Below are 10,085 nucleotides of genomic sequence, written 5' to 3' on the forward strand. Positions count from 1 at the left end.
ACACATTTATGATGGAAGGTGTGCAAACAGCATTGATTATGAACCAAGATGTGAAAAGGTTTCTGAAAAAAGAAGGTTTGGTCATATTTAGTAACACCTCATAGCGCCACTGGTGTTTGCCCATTTGTGTTATTACGCAAAAGATTTCACAGATGTTCCATTTGGCCTGACTGGATTAGAGAGGTGAGGAAAGGCAAGTCTGTATATTTGTCTTCTGTTCCAGCTACAGTAGCTGCCAAACAAATTCAAACTGAGGAGTAATTCGATAAGAAACATAAAGTGAGAAGTGTGGATTTGTCTAGAGGTGATTGGGTTCTGGGGAGGGGGCCCATGAAGGGAAAAAGGGGAATCCAAATGTTCTGCTCCAGTGGGTGAGGAGAAAGCTTCGAAAGCTTCTGTTTTGCTGCAGAAGAAAGGATGGTGGAGCGAGAGAGATGTTATCAAGGTCACAGTTGATCTGGAGAGAATAATCCAATATCTGAGGGGTTTGAAGGAGGAGCACAGTAATAGTTTTGTGGGTAGAATGTATGAATCTAGCTCACAGTGTTGTTGCTCTGCAAAGTAATGCTGTTTTTGTGCAGTGTGAATCTCATGATGATCCTGTTCTGTGTGATATTATCCTCAACAATCCTCCAGACAATGTGGTGTGTACAGAGAATGTATGTCACCAACTCAATCAGCCATCTCTTTCTGGGAGGGTGGCTGGTAATGCAGGTCTGCCTGCCAAATCCAAGGATTTTAAGTCCATTGGTGCCTGTATTTATTTTTATTCTCTTCCCCTCTTCTATGCTTTGTTTTTCTTTAAAAGCAAGAAAGGGGGAGCTGTTGTATCTGTGTTATCTGTTTATTGTTGTTGGCAGCCTCGCGTGGCACGCGCTGTATTCTTGTTATGATGTCTTTGCTTGTGTTATTCTCTTGTGCTTTGCACACTCGTGTTATTATTTGAGTTATAGCGAGTTCTGCTGGCGCTGCCTGTGCCTCGGGTGAGTCAGTTCTCCAAGGATGGCCGAGGTGCGAGAAGCCTGGGTTGTGGGCTCCTTTCATTTTCCAGGAATAAATAGTTGTATTTAAAAAAAAAAAACTACAACAGCGGTTCCTGGCCTTTCATTGTCCCGCGCGACAGGCAGCAACATAGATGACAAAAAAAGAATGGAGAAAAAAAAACATGGTAAAACACCAAGAAAATAGGTGCTCTGCAACGTCGGTACCATGGAGAAAAACAGGTGAGTAACAAAAGTTACACAAAATTAAAGCGAAACACAATGATATTTATCTTAATGCCATACTGTTATTTGCTGTCGTTTTGCACAATACTATATATTCTTGAACGTGCACACACAGAAAGAAACAAACAGACACGCAGACACAAAGCATTACACACAGTCCTCCTTAAGGTGTTCAGATTCTCTCCCTCTTTCATTTGCTTCCTCTCTTCCTGTTTTTACACAAATGCACACGATTGTGTAAATGTGATTGACAGCACAGGGCCTGAATGGACCCTGTTCTGTCAGACAGAGCGTGATAGTGAATACCCAGATATTAGGCACATAATCCCTGCTGAATAGCACAGCAGGGTCAGTTTAGGGCTGTCAGAGGCAGGTTCAACTCTGACAGCCTAGTGCTCACCAGCAGTATCAGCTAATGAGACTACCCTTCATGGGTACCGGTACTCTCCTTGGCAGCAGAGAAGTGCCGGTACTCAGAGTGAGAAAAATAAGAAGTGCCGGTACTCAGTACCTGTGAGTACCGGCCCATTTAAAGCACTGGCTATACCTGAATGCTACATGTTAGTTCCTGTGTCCGCATCACAGCGCTACAATGCCAATGCCACGCCTAATTACAGCTCCTCTAGGTGTTGTGATGTTACGGGCCCTAGGCCTACATGCTGGGTAATGCAGGGGAGTAAAGTGATTGAGTCACTTTGAAGGCAGCTACCTCTTCCACACACCTGGGAATGATGACCACACGGTCTCATATTTTCAGAATTGAAACATCTCAATTCTATTTACTCACAACAAAGTCTTTTTTATTACTCAGGGGTCTGCTACTGCCAACAAGCATCAGTAACACCATAATTTCTGGATGATGCTATGGCATATGGTCATTGGGTGCATGTCCGGATGCAGTAAGATACAACTCACAAAGGGGCACTCAAGTACTGCTTGTGGGTTTGATTTATCGTGAGAAAGTGTCACTCAAAGTGTCACGCATTTGACAACAGAACTTCATTAATATGCAAACGGAAACCATAGAAATGTCAGATCTAAGCCATCCGGAAGCTTGGCAGCTATGTTTAAAGGAGGTTTGTACCAGCAGCACGCTGGCTATGGATGGACTGCTGGGAATGACAATCCCTGCAGGTCCTTGCCACGTTTTTCTATCAGACATCTGCCTCTGCCTTCTTATCACCATACACTTATTTGCAACATACAATATACAATTTTCACCAGGTCTTCTAGCGCTGGATGTATAACTACAAACTGCACAGAGCACGATGGGTGAAAGTATTCACTGGCTAATTGAACGCCTCGTGCAGTTGTAATCACTTTGGCCCATTGTCTTCACTTCAGCAATTACCCTTGCCTTAATATAGGAGGGTAAGCTCCGGATCATGTGCTTAACATTTCTAACTATCTTAAGGGGACTTTTGATGGTTGTATTTAAAATCGTATGTATTCGCCACTTTCAGCATGTTAACATGCCATCACTTATGGTGTAATTTATATTTTTTTCATGTAGTTTGCTGTGGTATGTTTCTTTTTCTTTTTCAGGTCTACGCCGATTGTGTTTTTTTTTTTGCGTAACTGTTCATGTAAGTTTTTCATTTTGCACATGTTTATTTTTTGTTTTTTGAGTAGCTTAGATTTTTGTCTCTTGGTCCTGAGGAAACACCATCCGATCCTTAGGGACGCCTGAGGCGTAAAACATGTCAACCTAATAGTTAGGGCTAGAGTCAATGTCCTTTGCCCTATGTGTGATTGGTTAGAGTAGAGAAACATTATTTTCCTTATGCTCCCCTTGTTTTTAAACTTGACTGCGACCCATCATTCACAATAAATTGGTTGCAGGAAGGTTTCCGAGCCAATTTTAACATTCCTAGCTTTCTGTCCTTCACAGTAGTTCTGAATTTGTTCCTACTTATCTTTGTGGCACGTAATCTCAAAAGATCTCTGGCATAGAGCCCCCATACAGGGGCCCGTTGGGCATTGCAGCGCCAGCCCGACGAGGTACAGACCCGAGGATGAAGCATGACATCAAATGGATGTTTGAGGGTCTTAGCTTCTAAAATTGGAAGTGCCCCTGTATTTTCTTTCTACCTTTATCTTAGGAACAGTGTGCCCACTTTGTTCCATACCGATTGTTTAGGGAGTTTGCACACTGGACCTATCCTAATCCTCCCTGTCCCTCATATATTGATATTCACTTCAGAGAGGACAGCTTGGGTGGAGCAGAGGGAGAGGCTGAGCAGGGCTCCTACACTGGTCCTGGTAGCTCTCTGGCTCTGGCTTCGAGCACCTGGTGAACATTGTTAAACACACATCGCACTGACCTCCACAAGGGCAGGAAATAACACAGACATCCGAGGCTCCTTGGGTTCCTAAAAGAAGAGAAACCGCTTTTAAAATAAATCAAAACTGTCAAACGATATGAGTGACTTTAAAGATGAGAGCATTTCTGAAGACAGCACAGAGAATGTGTTGCATCATTTATACAGCACTTACTACCCCACATGGGAGCTGACACGCTTGCCTACATGGGTAGCTGCACCATGTAGGGTATCAGGCTGACCCTGTGTTTTCTCTGTGTTGATCCTGGGAGGGAAGTGATTCCACGTTACGAGTGATGACCACTGAGATGCGCTGTTCTTGCCCCACCATCAGTGCTCCCCGTCTTACTTCCGCAACCACCCGTGTCCGCTGTGCTGCTTATGCCTCGCTGAGTCTTACATGTTCCCCTACAGCACTGGTCTTCAAACTGGGGGGGCGGACCCCCCTAGGGGGGCCTGAAGTGATCCCGGGGGGGGGCGCCAAGCTCTGCCCAAAAGAAGCATTACACAGATAGCAGTGTTTTGTTTTTAGAAGAAACATATTATTGCACTTTTAAAAAGGTAACAGTACTTAACTGCAATATTTATATATGTCTAGACATATTTAAACATTGCCATCTTTATAAAATAATTGTGAAAAATTCTGAGGGGGGCCCAATGATTTTTCAACTGGGGGGGCGCGGCATAAAACGTTTTTTAGACCACTGCCCTACAGGGTCCTCTGAGTGGTTTAAGACCCCCAGTTGCTTTTCGTGCCCCCTCCAGGTCACCTCTGGGAACTGGAGGGCCTGGCAAAGGCACCAGGCATGGTCCTGGGATTCTCAAGCTGGAATCCCAGGGCTCCGGCCCCGGGGGGTTAGTAAATACTCCAGGGAATAAAAGACCTGTCCAGTCCTGCCCAGAATAACATCAGCATCTGAATGTGTCTGAAGAGACACCCAGAAAAGAAAAAAACAACAATATGTGGGGGCCTGTTCCGAGCCCCTCCTCGCCCTGGAGGAGTTTGGTCGGCCGTGGATTAAGTTTTTGCAGTGTTCACTTCCCCGACCCCAGCACTCATAGAACACTTGAGACTTGCAGGGCAGAGTGGTGGATCTTGTTAAGCAGTCTGGGCTTCTTGGTTTATGGGGAGTCTTGTCACTGAAAGCAGAGAGGTAAATATTCACTTTGAGCTGCTACCCAAAGAAAAGACCCTGATCTAACTTGAAAAGAATGGGTTTTAAACAAACACTAAGGGGGTCATTTTGACCCCGGAGAGGCCATTCTGGCTTTCCCGCTGGGCTGGCGGGCGACCGCCAGAAGGCCGCCCGCCAGCCCAGCGGGAAACCCCTCCTGACGAGGAAGCTGGCTCCGAATGGAGCCGGCGGAGTGGGCATGTGCGACGGGTGCAGTTTGCACCCGTCGCGTATTTCAGTGTCTGCTAGGCAGACACTGAAATACACAGTGGGGCCCTCTTACGGGGGCCCCTGCCGTGCCCATGCCATGGACATGGGCACGGCAGGGGCCCCCAGGGGCCCCGCGGCACCCCCTACCGCCATCCTGTTCCTGGCGGGCGAACCGCCAGGAACAGGATGGCGGTAGGGGGTGTCAGAATCCCCCATGGCGGCGCATCAAGCTGCGCCGCCATGGGGGATTCCAAGGGCAGCGATAAACCGGCGGGAGACCGCCGGTTTACCCTTTCTGGCCGCTGCAGAACCGCCGCGGTCAGAATGCCCTTCGGAGCACCGCCGGTCTGTCGGCGGTGCTCCCGTGGCCGGTGACCCTGGCGGTCACCGGCCGCCAGGGACAGAATCAGGCCCTAAATCTAATTGTGGCCTCTTTGAAGCCTATCAGAGCCACACCAAGATTGTCTTTTCAGAGCCCAAGTAGCTCGCCGTGATCGTATAGTGGTTAGTACTCTGCGTTGTGGCCACAGCAACCTCGGTTCGAATCCGAATCACAGCATTGCGGGTGGCAATGTCACGGCAGTTGGGCAGAATTTTTATTCTCACTTCTTAAAATTTACATGAGTTAAGAGCTTGAACCTAATTTCAACGGTGAAATTAAATGTCTTTGAAGAACTCGTTAACAATGTTATTATTTATTTCACCTTTCTGCGCTTTTACGTTTGTGGCGGTCCTGATGTGAAAAGTATGAGCTACAGTTTGGTTTCACGGGACCCGGTCACCAAGAGGGATGGATGTCTGTGTCACCTGTAACTGCAACGCCGAGGCTCCTGTACTGACGCGGAGTAGCTTTCAATGTTGAAAGGGATCCTGCTAGTCAAATATCAGTTTTTGCAGCAATTCAGGCCGCGAAGAAAAAAGGTCTAAAAATAAATATTTGTATAGAAAGTAAGACTGAGCTCCCAAGGGTCTGAAAGAAAGAGGCGACGGAGAAGGACACTGAGAGGCGCACTCACCCAATCAGCGTTTGGCTTCATCTCCCCGCACCCGACGGATCACCGGGCAGCTAGAGGGAAAGTTTTAAAACGTAAGCCAAGTTTATTACTTTGCCTAGTCTTGGTCGAATCGTGAATTACACAATTACGCTCCTTTGTGGGATTTGGAGTAATGTGGGGAAAGACATCTACCGAAGAGCAGAGTAAAAGAGCGCGAGCAGCGGCTGTTGTGCCTGTTCTGTGGCATGTAGAGCGATTTTCTTGTGCAAAGTGTATATCAGGTTATTTTTGGATCTGAGCGTGTATTTTGCACCAGGAAAATAGCCTTGTGTAATTCTGTACAACCTCGCATAATGTTGCTGTAATTTCGCGTAATTACACTGCAGTGAGTTACACTGGTTACGCCCATCCCTACATTTGACTCATGTTTAACAGAGAGGTCCGTCCATCCATTGATCCATTCATCTGTCCATCCATCTTTTTGCCTGTGTGCCTGCTGATCTATCTGCTCACCTACCTGTGCGTGACTGTGAACCTGTCTAACAGAGTGTTGATGCCTGGCTGTATGCTTTGTTAACACTATAACGCTCATAGGGACATTGAGGAGGACATCTTGGCGCTATGTTTTTTTTTGGTATGAAGCAACTGTTTCCAAATCCTGACAGTTCACACAAAGTTGATCATACGTGATCCCATTTTCGTACCAACAGCTGCTTCTCTATATACTCATCGGTCCACGTCTATTACTACATGTGCTTTCTATTTACCTTTCTATTTCAATCTGGGTATCTGCCTTACTGCCTATTTCTGCCCATCTCTGTTTATGTTAACACTTTAAAGCCTACATGCTGACTATCAAGGTCTTTGTGGCGTGGTTATTTCTAAAGCTTGTGATTTACAGTGGTTTCTGTGAAGCTGATTATATCTCATCCATGGTTTACTAACAGCTACATACCTGCCTTTCTGTCTACAAACCTGTACAGATGCATCGGAGCATGTGGCTTATTTATGACGATCTGTTTAACCTTCTATCTGTCCTTCTATCTGTGCAACTGTCTTACTGTTCCCCCCACTTTTATGTTGTTACAACACTATTTGTTAAACAAACCTTCACAGTCAGAAGAGCTTCCAGGCACTGTTATTTATAAAACAAAAACTACAAAGAACACCAGTTTATGCAATGTGGATGACATTTACTTCAACCCTTTATTGTTGCATTAATGGGTTTTGAAGTCACAAAACGGGCCCCTGATGAAGCCTAAGTGGACTTCTGAGCTGCTGTAGCTCTGGAGGGTCTCCAAGTCTCCTAGGTCGTCAGATCTACCACTACAGCACCAACCTTACCCTAAGTTGTGCAGTTGATTTATAGCACCGTGACCTACTTTTGTAGTGTTTTCCAGGCACTTCGCCCACTTCACATTTAGCCAAATGATTTAGCGCTGGGAGATCACGTGTCTGCTAAATGTCTGACCTCCACCTTTGGGGATATAAAAAGTGTACTTTAAATATGTTGTAAAGTACTGTATAGTGCTAAATGGGGTGGGTTTGTGAATTACTGTCAAGCTCCAAATCTCAGAATTCTCTAAGCAACACATTGTTATGTCTTGTCTACAAAGTGAATGTGCTGTGCTGTGAGACGTATTGTTTACAATTCAGTGGGCTTACCACGAGCCCATAGTTTACACTTAATTGTTTTCAATGTCACTCACATTTGCAATATTTCGATTGCTTAGCTCCCATAGGATTATCTACTTTTCCTGTGTTAATTCCTCCCTGGAGCATGGACCAAGTACATGTATTATTCCTCGTCTTTCTAATGTACACTACTTTTTATATTTTATAAGTGCTTTTGTGTTATTCCTGGATGTGCAATGTGCTTTCCAACTTTTATGACAAGCATACAGCTACTTATTTATGTTAAGTTCACCTTAAATGCTTTCTCTATTGACACTTTAGTTACTTATACTCACAACTGTACTCTTCCACATGATTATACTCTATTCCCCTCAGTGCCACTCTTCTCTACACTATGCAACTCTATACCACTCCACTCTACTCTATGCCACTCCACTCTACTCTACACCATTCCACTCTGTGCCATTCTAATTTATGCCACTCCACTCTATGCCACTCCACTCTACTTTATGCTATTCCACTCTATGCCACTCCACTTTGTCACTCTCTGCTATGCCACTCTACTCTACGCCAATCCACTCTGCTCTATGCACTCCCCTCCATTCTACTCTATGCCACCATACACCATGGAATGCCACTCTATCGCAGTCTATGCCACTCTATCCTACATCACCCTAGACTACTCAACTGAACCCTAAACTATGCTGCTCCACTCTACTCTACGCTTCTCCACTCTATGCCTCTCTACTCCACGTAACCCTACTCCACTCTACTGTACTCAACTTTATTTTTCTGCCAATCCACTCTACCCACTCTACACCCCTCAACTCTATGCCACTCTACTCCACTCCACTCTTCGCTACTCTACTCCATTCCACCCCTCTCCACTCTACGCTACTCTACTCCACTCCATGCCACTCTACTCCACTCTAAGCCACTCTACTCTACACCACTCACCTCTACTCCACTCTACTGTATGTCACTCCATGCCACTCCACTCCACCCCACAGAATGCCACTCTGAGGCACTCTATACAACTCCATTCTACACTACTCTACACCACTTCACTCCACTTCACTCCACTCCACACCACTCTACTCTACACCACTTCATAATGCTCTGTGTCACTCTACTATATGGCACTCCACTCTACTCCATGCCACTCCACTCTATGGCACTCTACCCCACTCTATGCCTCTCCACTCTATGTCACTCCACTCTATGCCACTCCATTCTAGCTTACTCAATGCCACTCCACTTTACTCTATGCCACTGTACTCTACACTACTCCACTCCATGCCACTCCACTGTACTCCACTCCACCTCACACAATCTCTTTCTATGGTACTAAGTGCACTCTACTCTATGCCACTCTACTGTACGCCACTCTATGCTATGCCACTCTACTCTACACTACTCTCTTGTAGGCCTCTGTACCCTATGCCGCTCTACTCTGCTACTCTCTACACCATGTCACTCCATGCCACTCAACTGTATGCTTCTCAGCTCCATAACACTCTGCTTCATGCAGCTGTACTCCACTCCAGCTCATTCTTTGCCACCCCACTCCATGCCATTCTGCTCTATGACACTCTATGCCATTCCATCTCACTTCACTCTACCCCACTCTATGCCACTCAAGCCACTCTACACCAATCTACTCCACTATATGCTACTCTATGCCATTCTATGCCATTTCACTCTTATCTACCCAACTCTGCTCTATGCCACTCCATTCCTGACAATGCTATTCAACAAAATGCCACTGCACACCACTTCACTGTATGCCGCTGTTATCTATGCCACTTTACGTCACTCTACTCTTTGCACTTCAATATACACCCCTCTTTGCCATTCCATTCGTTACCACTCCATTGTATGCTAGTCCAGTTTATGCCACTTCATTCCACACAGTGTGACTCTAAGGCAGTCTGCACCACTCAGGTGCACTCCAGTCTACTCTACGCCACTCTACACCACTTTACACTACTACACTCTACTCCATTCCATGTCACTCTACATCACCCCACTCCAAACCACTCTGCTCCTTGCCTCTCTACTCCACTCTACTTCAGTCTTTGCCACCCCACTCTACTCCACTGTACTCTATGCCACTCTGTACCAAACCATTCTATGCCACTCTACTCTACACCACACCACACCACTCCACTCTATGCTACTATTCTCCATGCCACTTCACACCTCCCTACGCTAATCTACTCCACTCTATACCACTCTGATCCACAGTATACCACTGTACAGTATGTAACTCTACTCTATTCTGTGCCCCTCTACTCTGTTACACTCTACTCCACCTCATTCCACACAATGCCACACTCTACACCACTGCACCCCACTGTACGACACACCACTGTAGTCTATACCACTTTACACCACTCCACTCTCTGCCACTCCACTTTAGGCCACTTCAATCAACGCTAGTCCACTTTAAAACTCTCCACTCCACACAATGGCACTTTATGCCACTGTACTCTACACCACTTTACTCTATGGCACTCTACT

This window comes from Pleurodeles waltl, chromosome 12 (genome assembly GCF_031143425.1).
Source record: "Pleurodeles waltl isolate 20211129_DDA chromosome 12, aPleWal1.hap1.20221129, whole genome shotgun sequence".
Lineage (NCBI taxonomy): Eukaryota > Metazoa > Chordata > Amphibia > Caudata > Salamandridae > Pleurodeles > Pleurodeles waltl.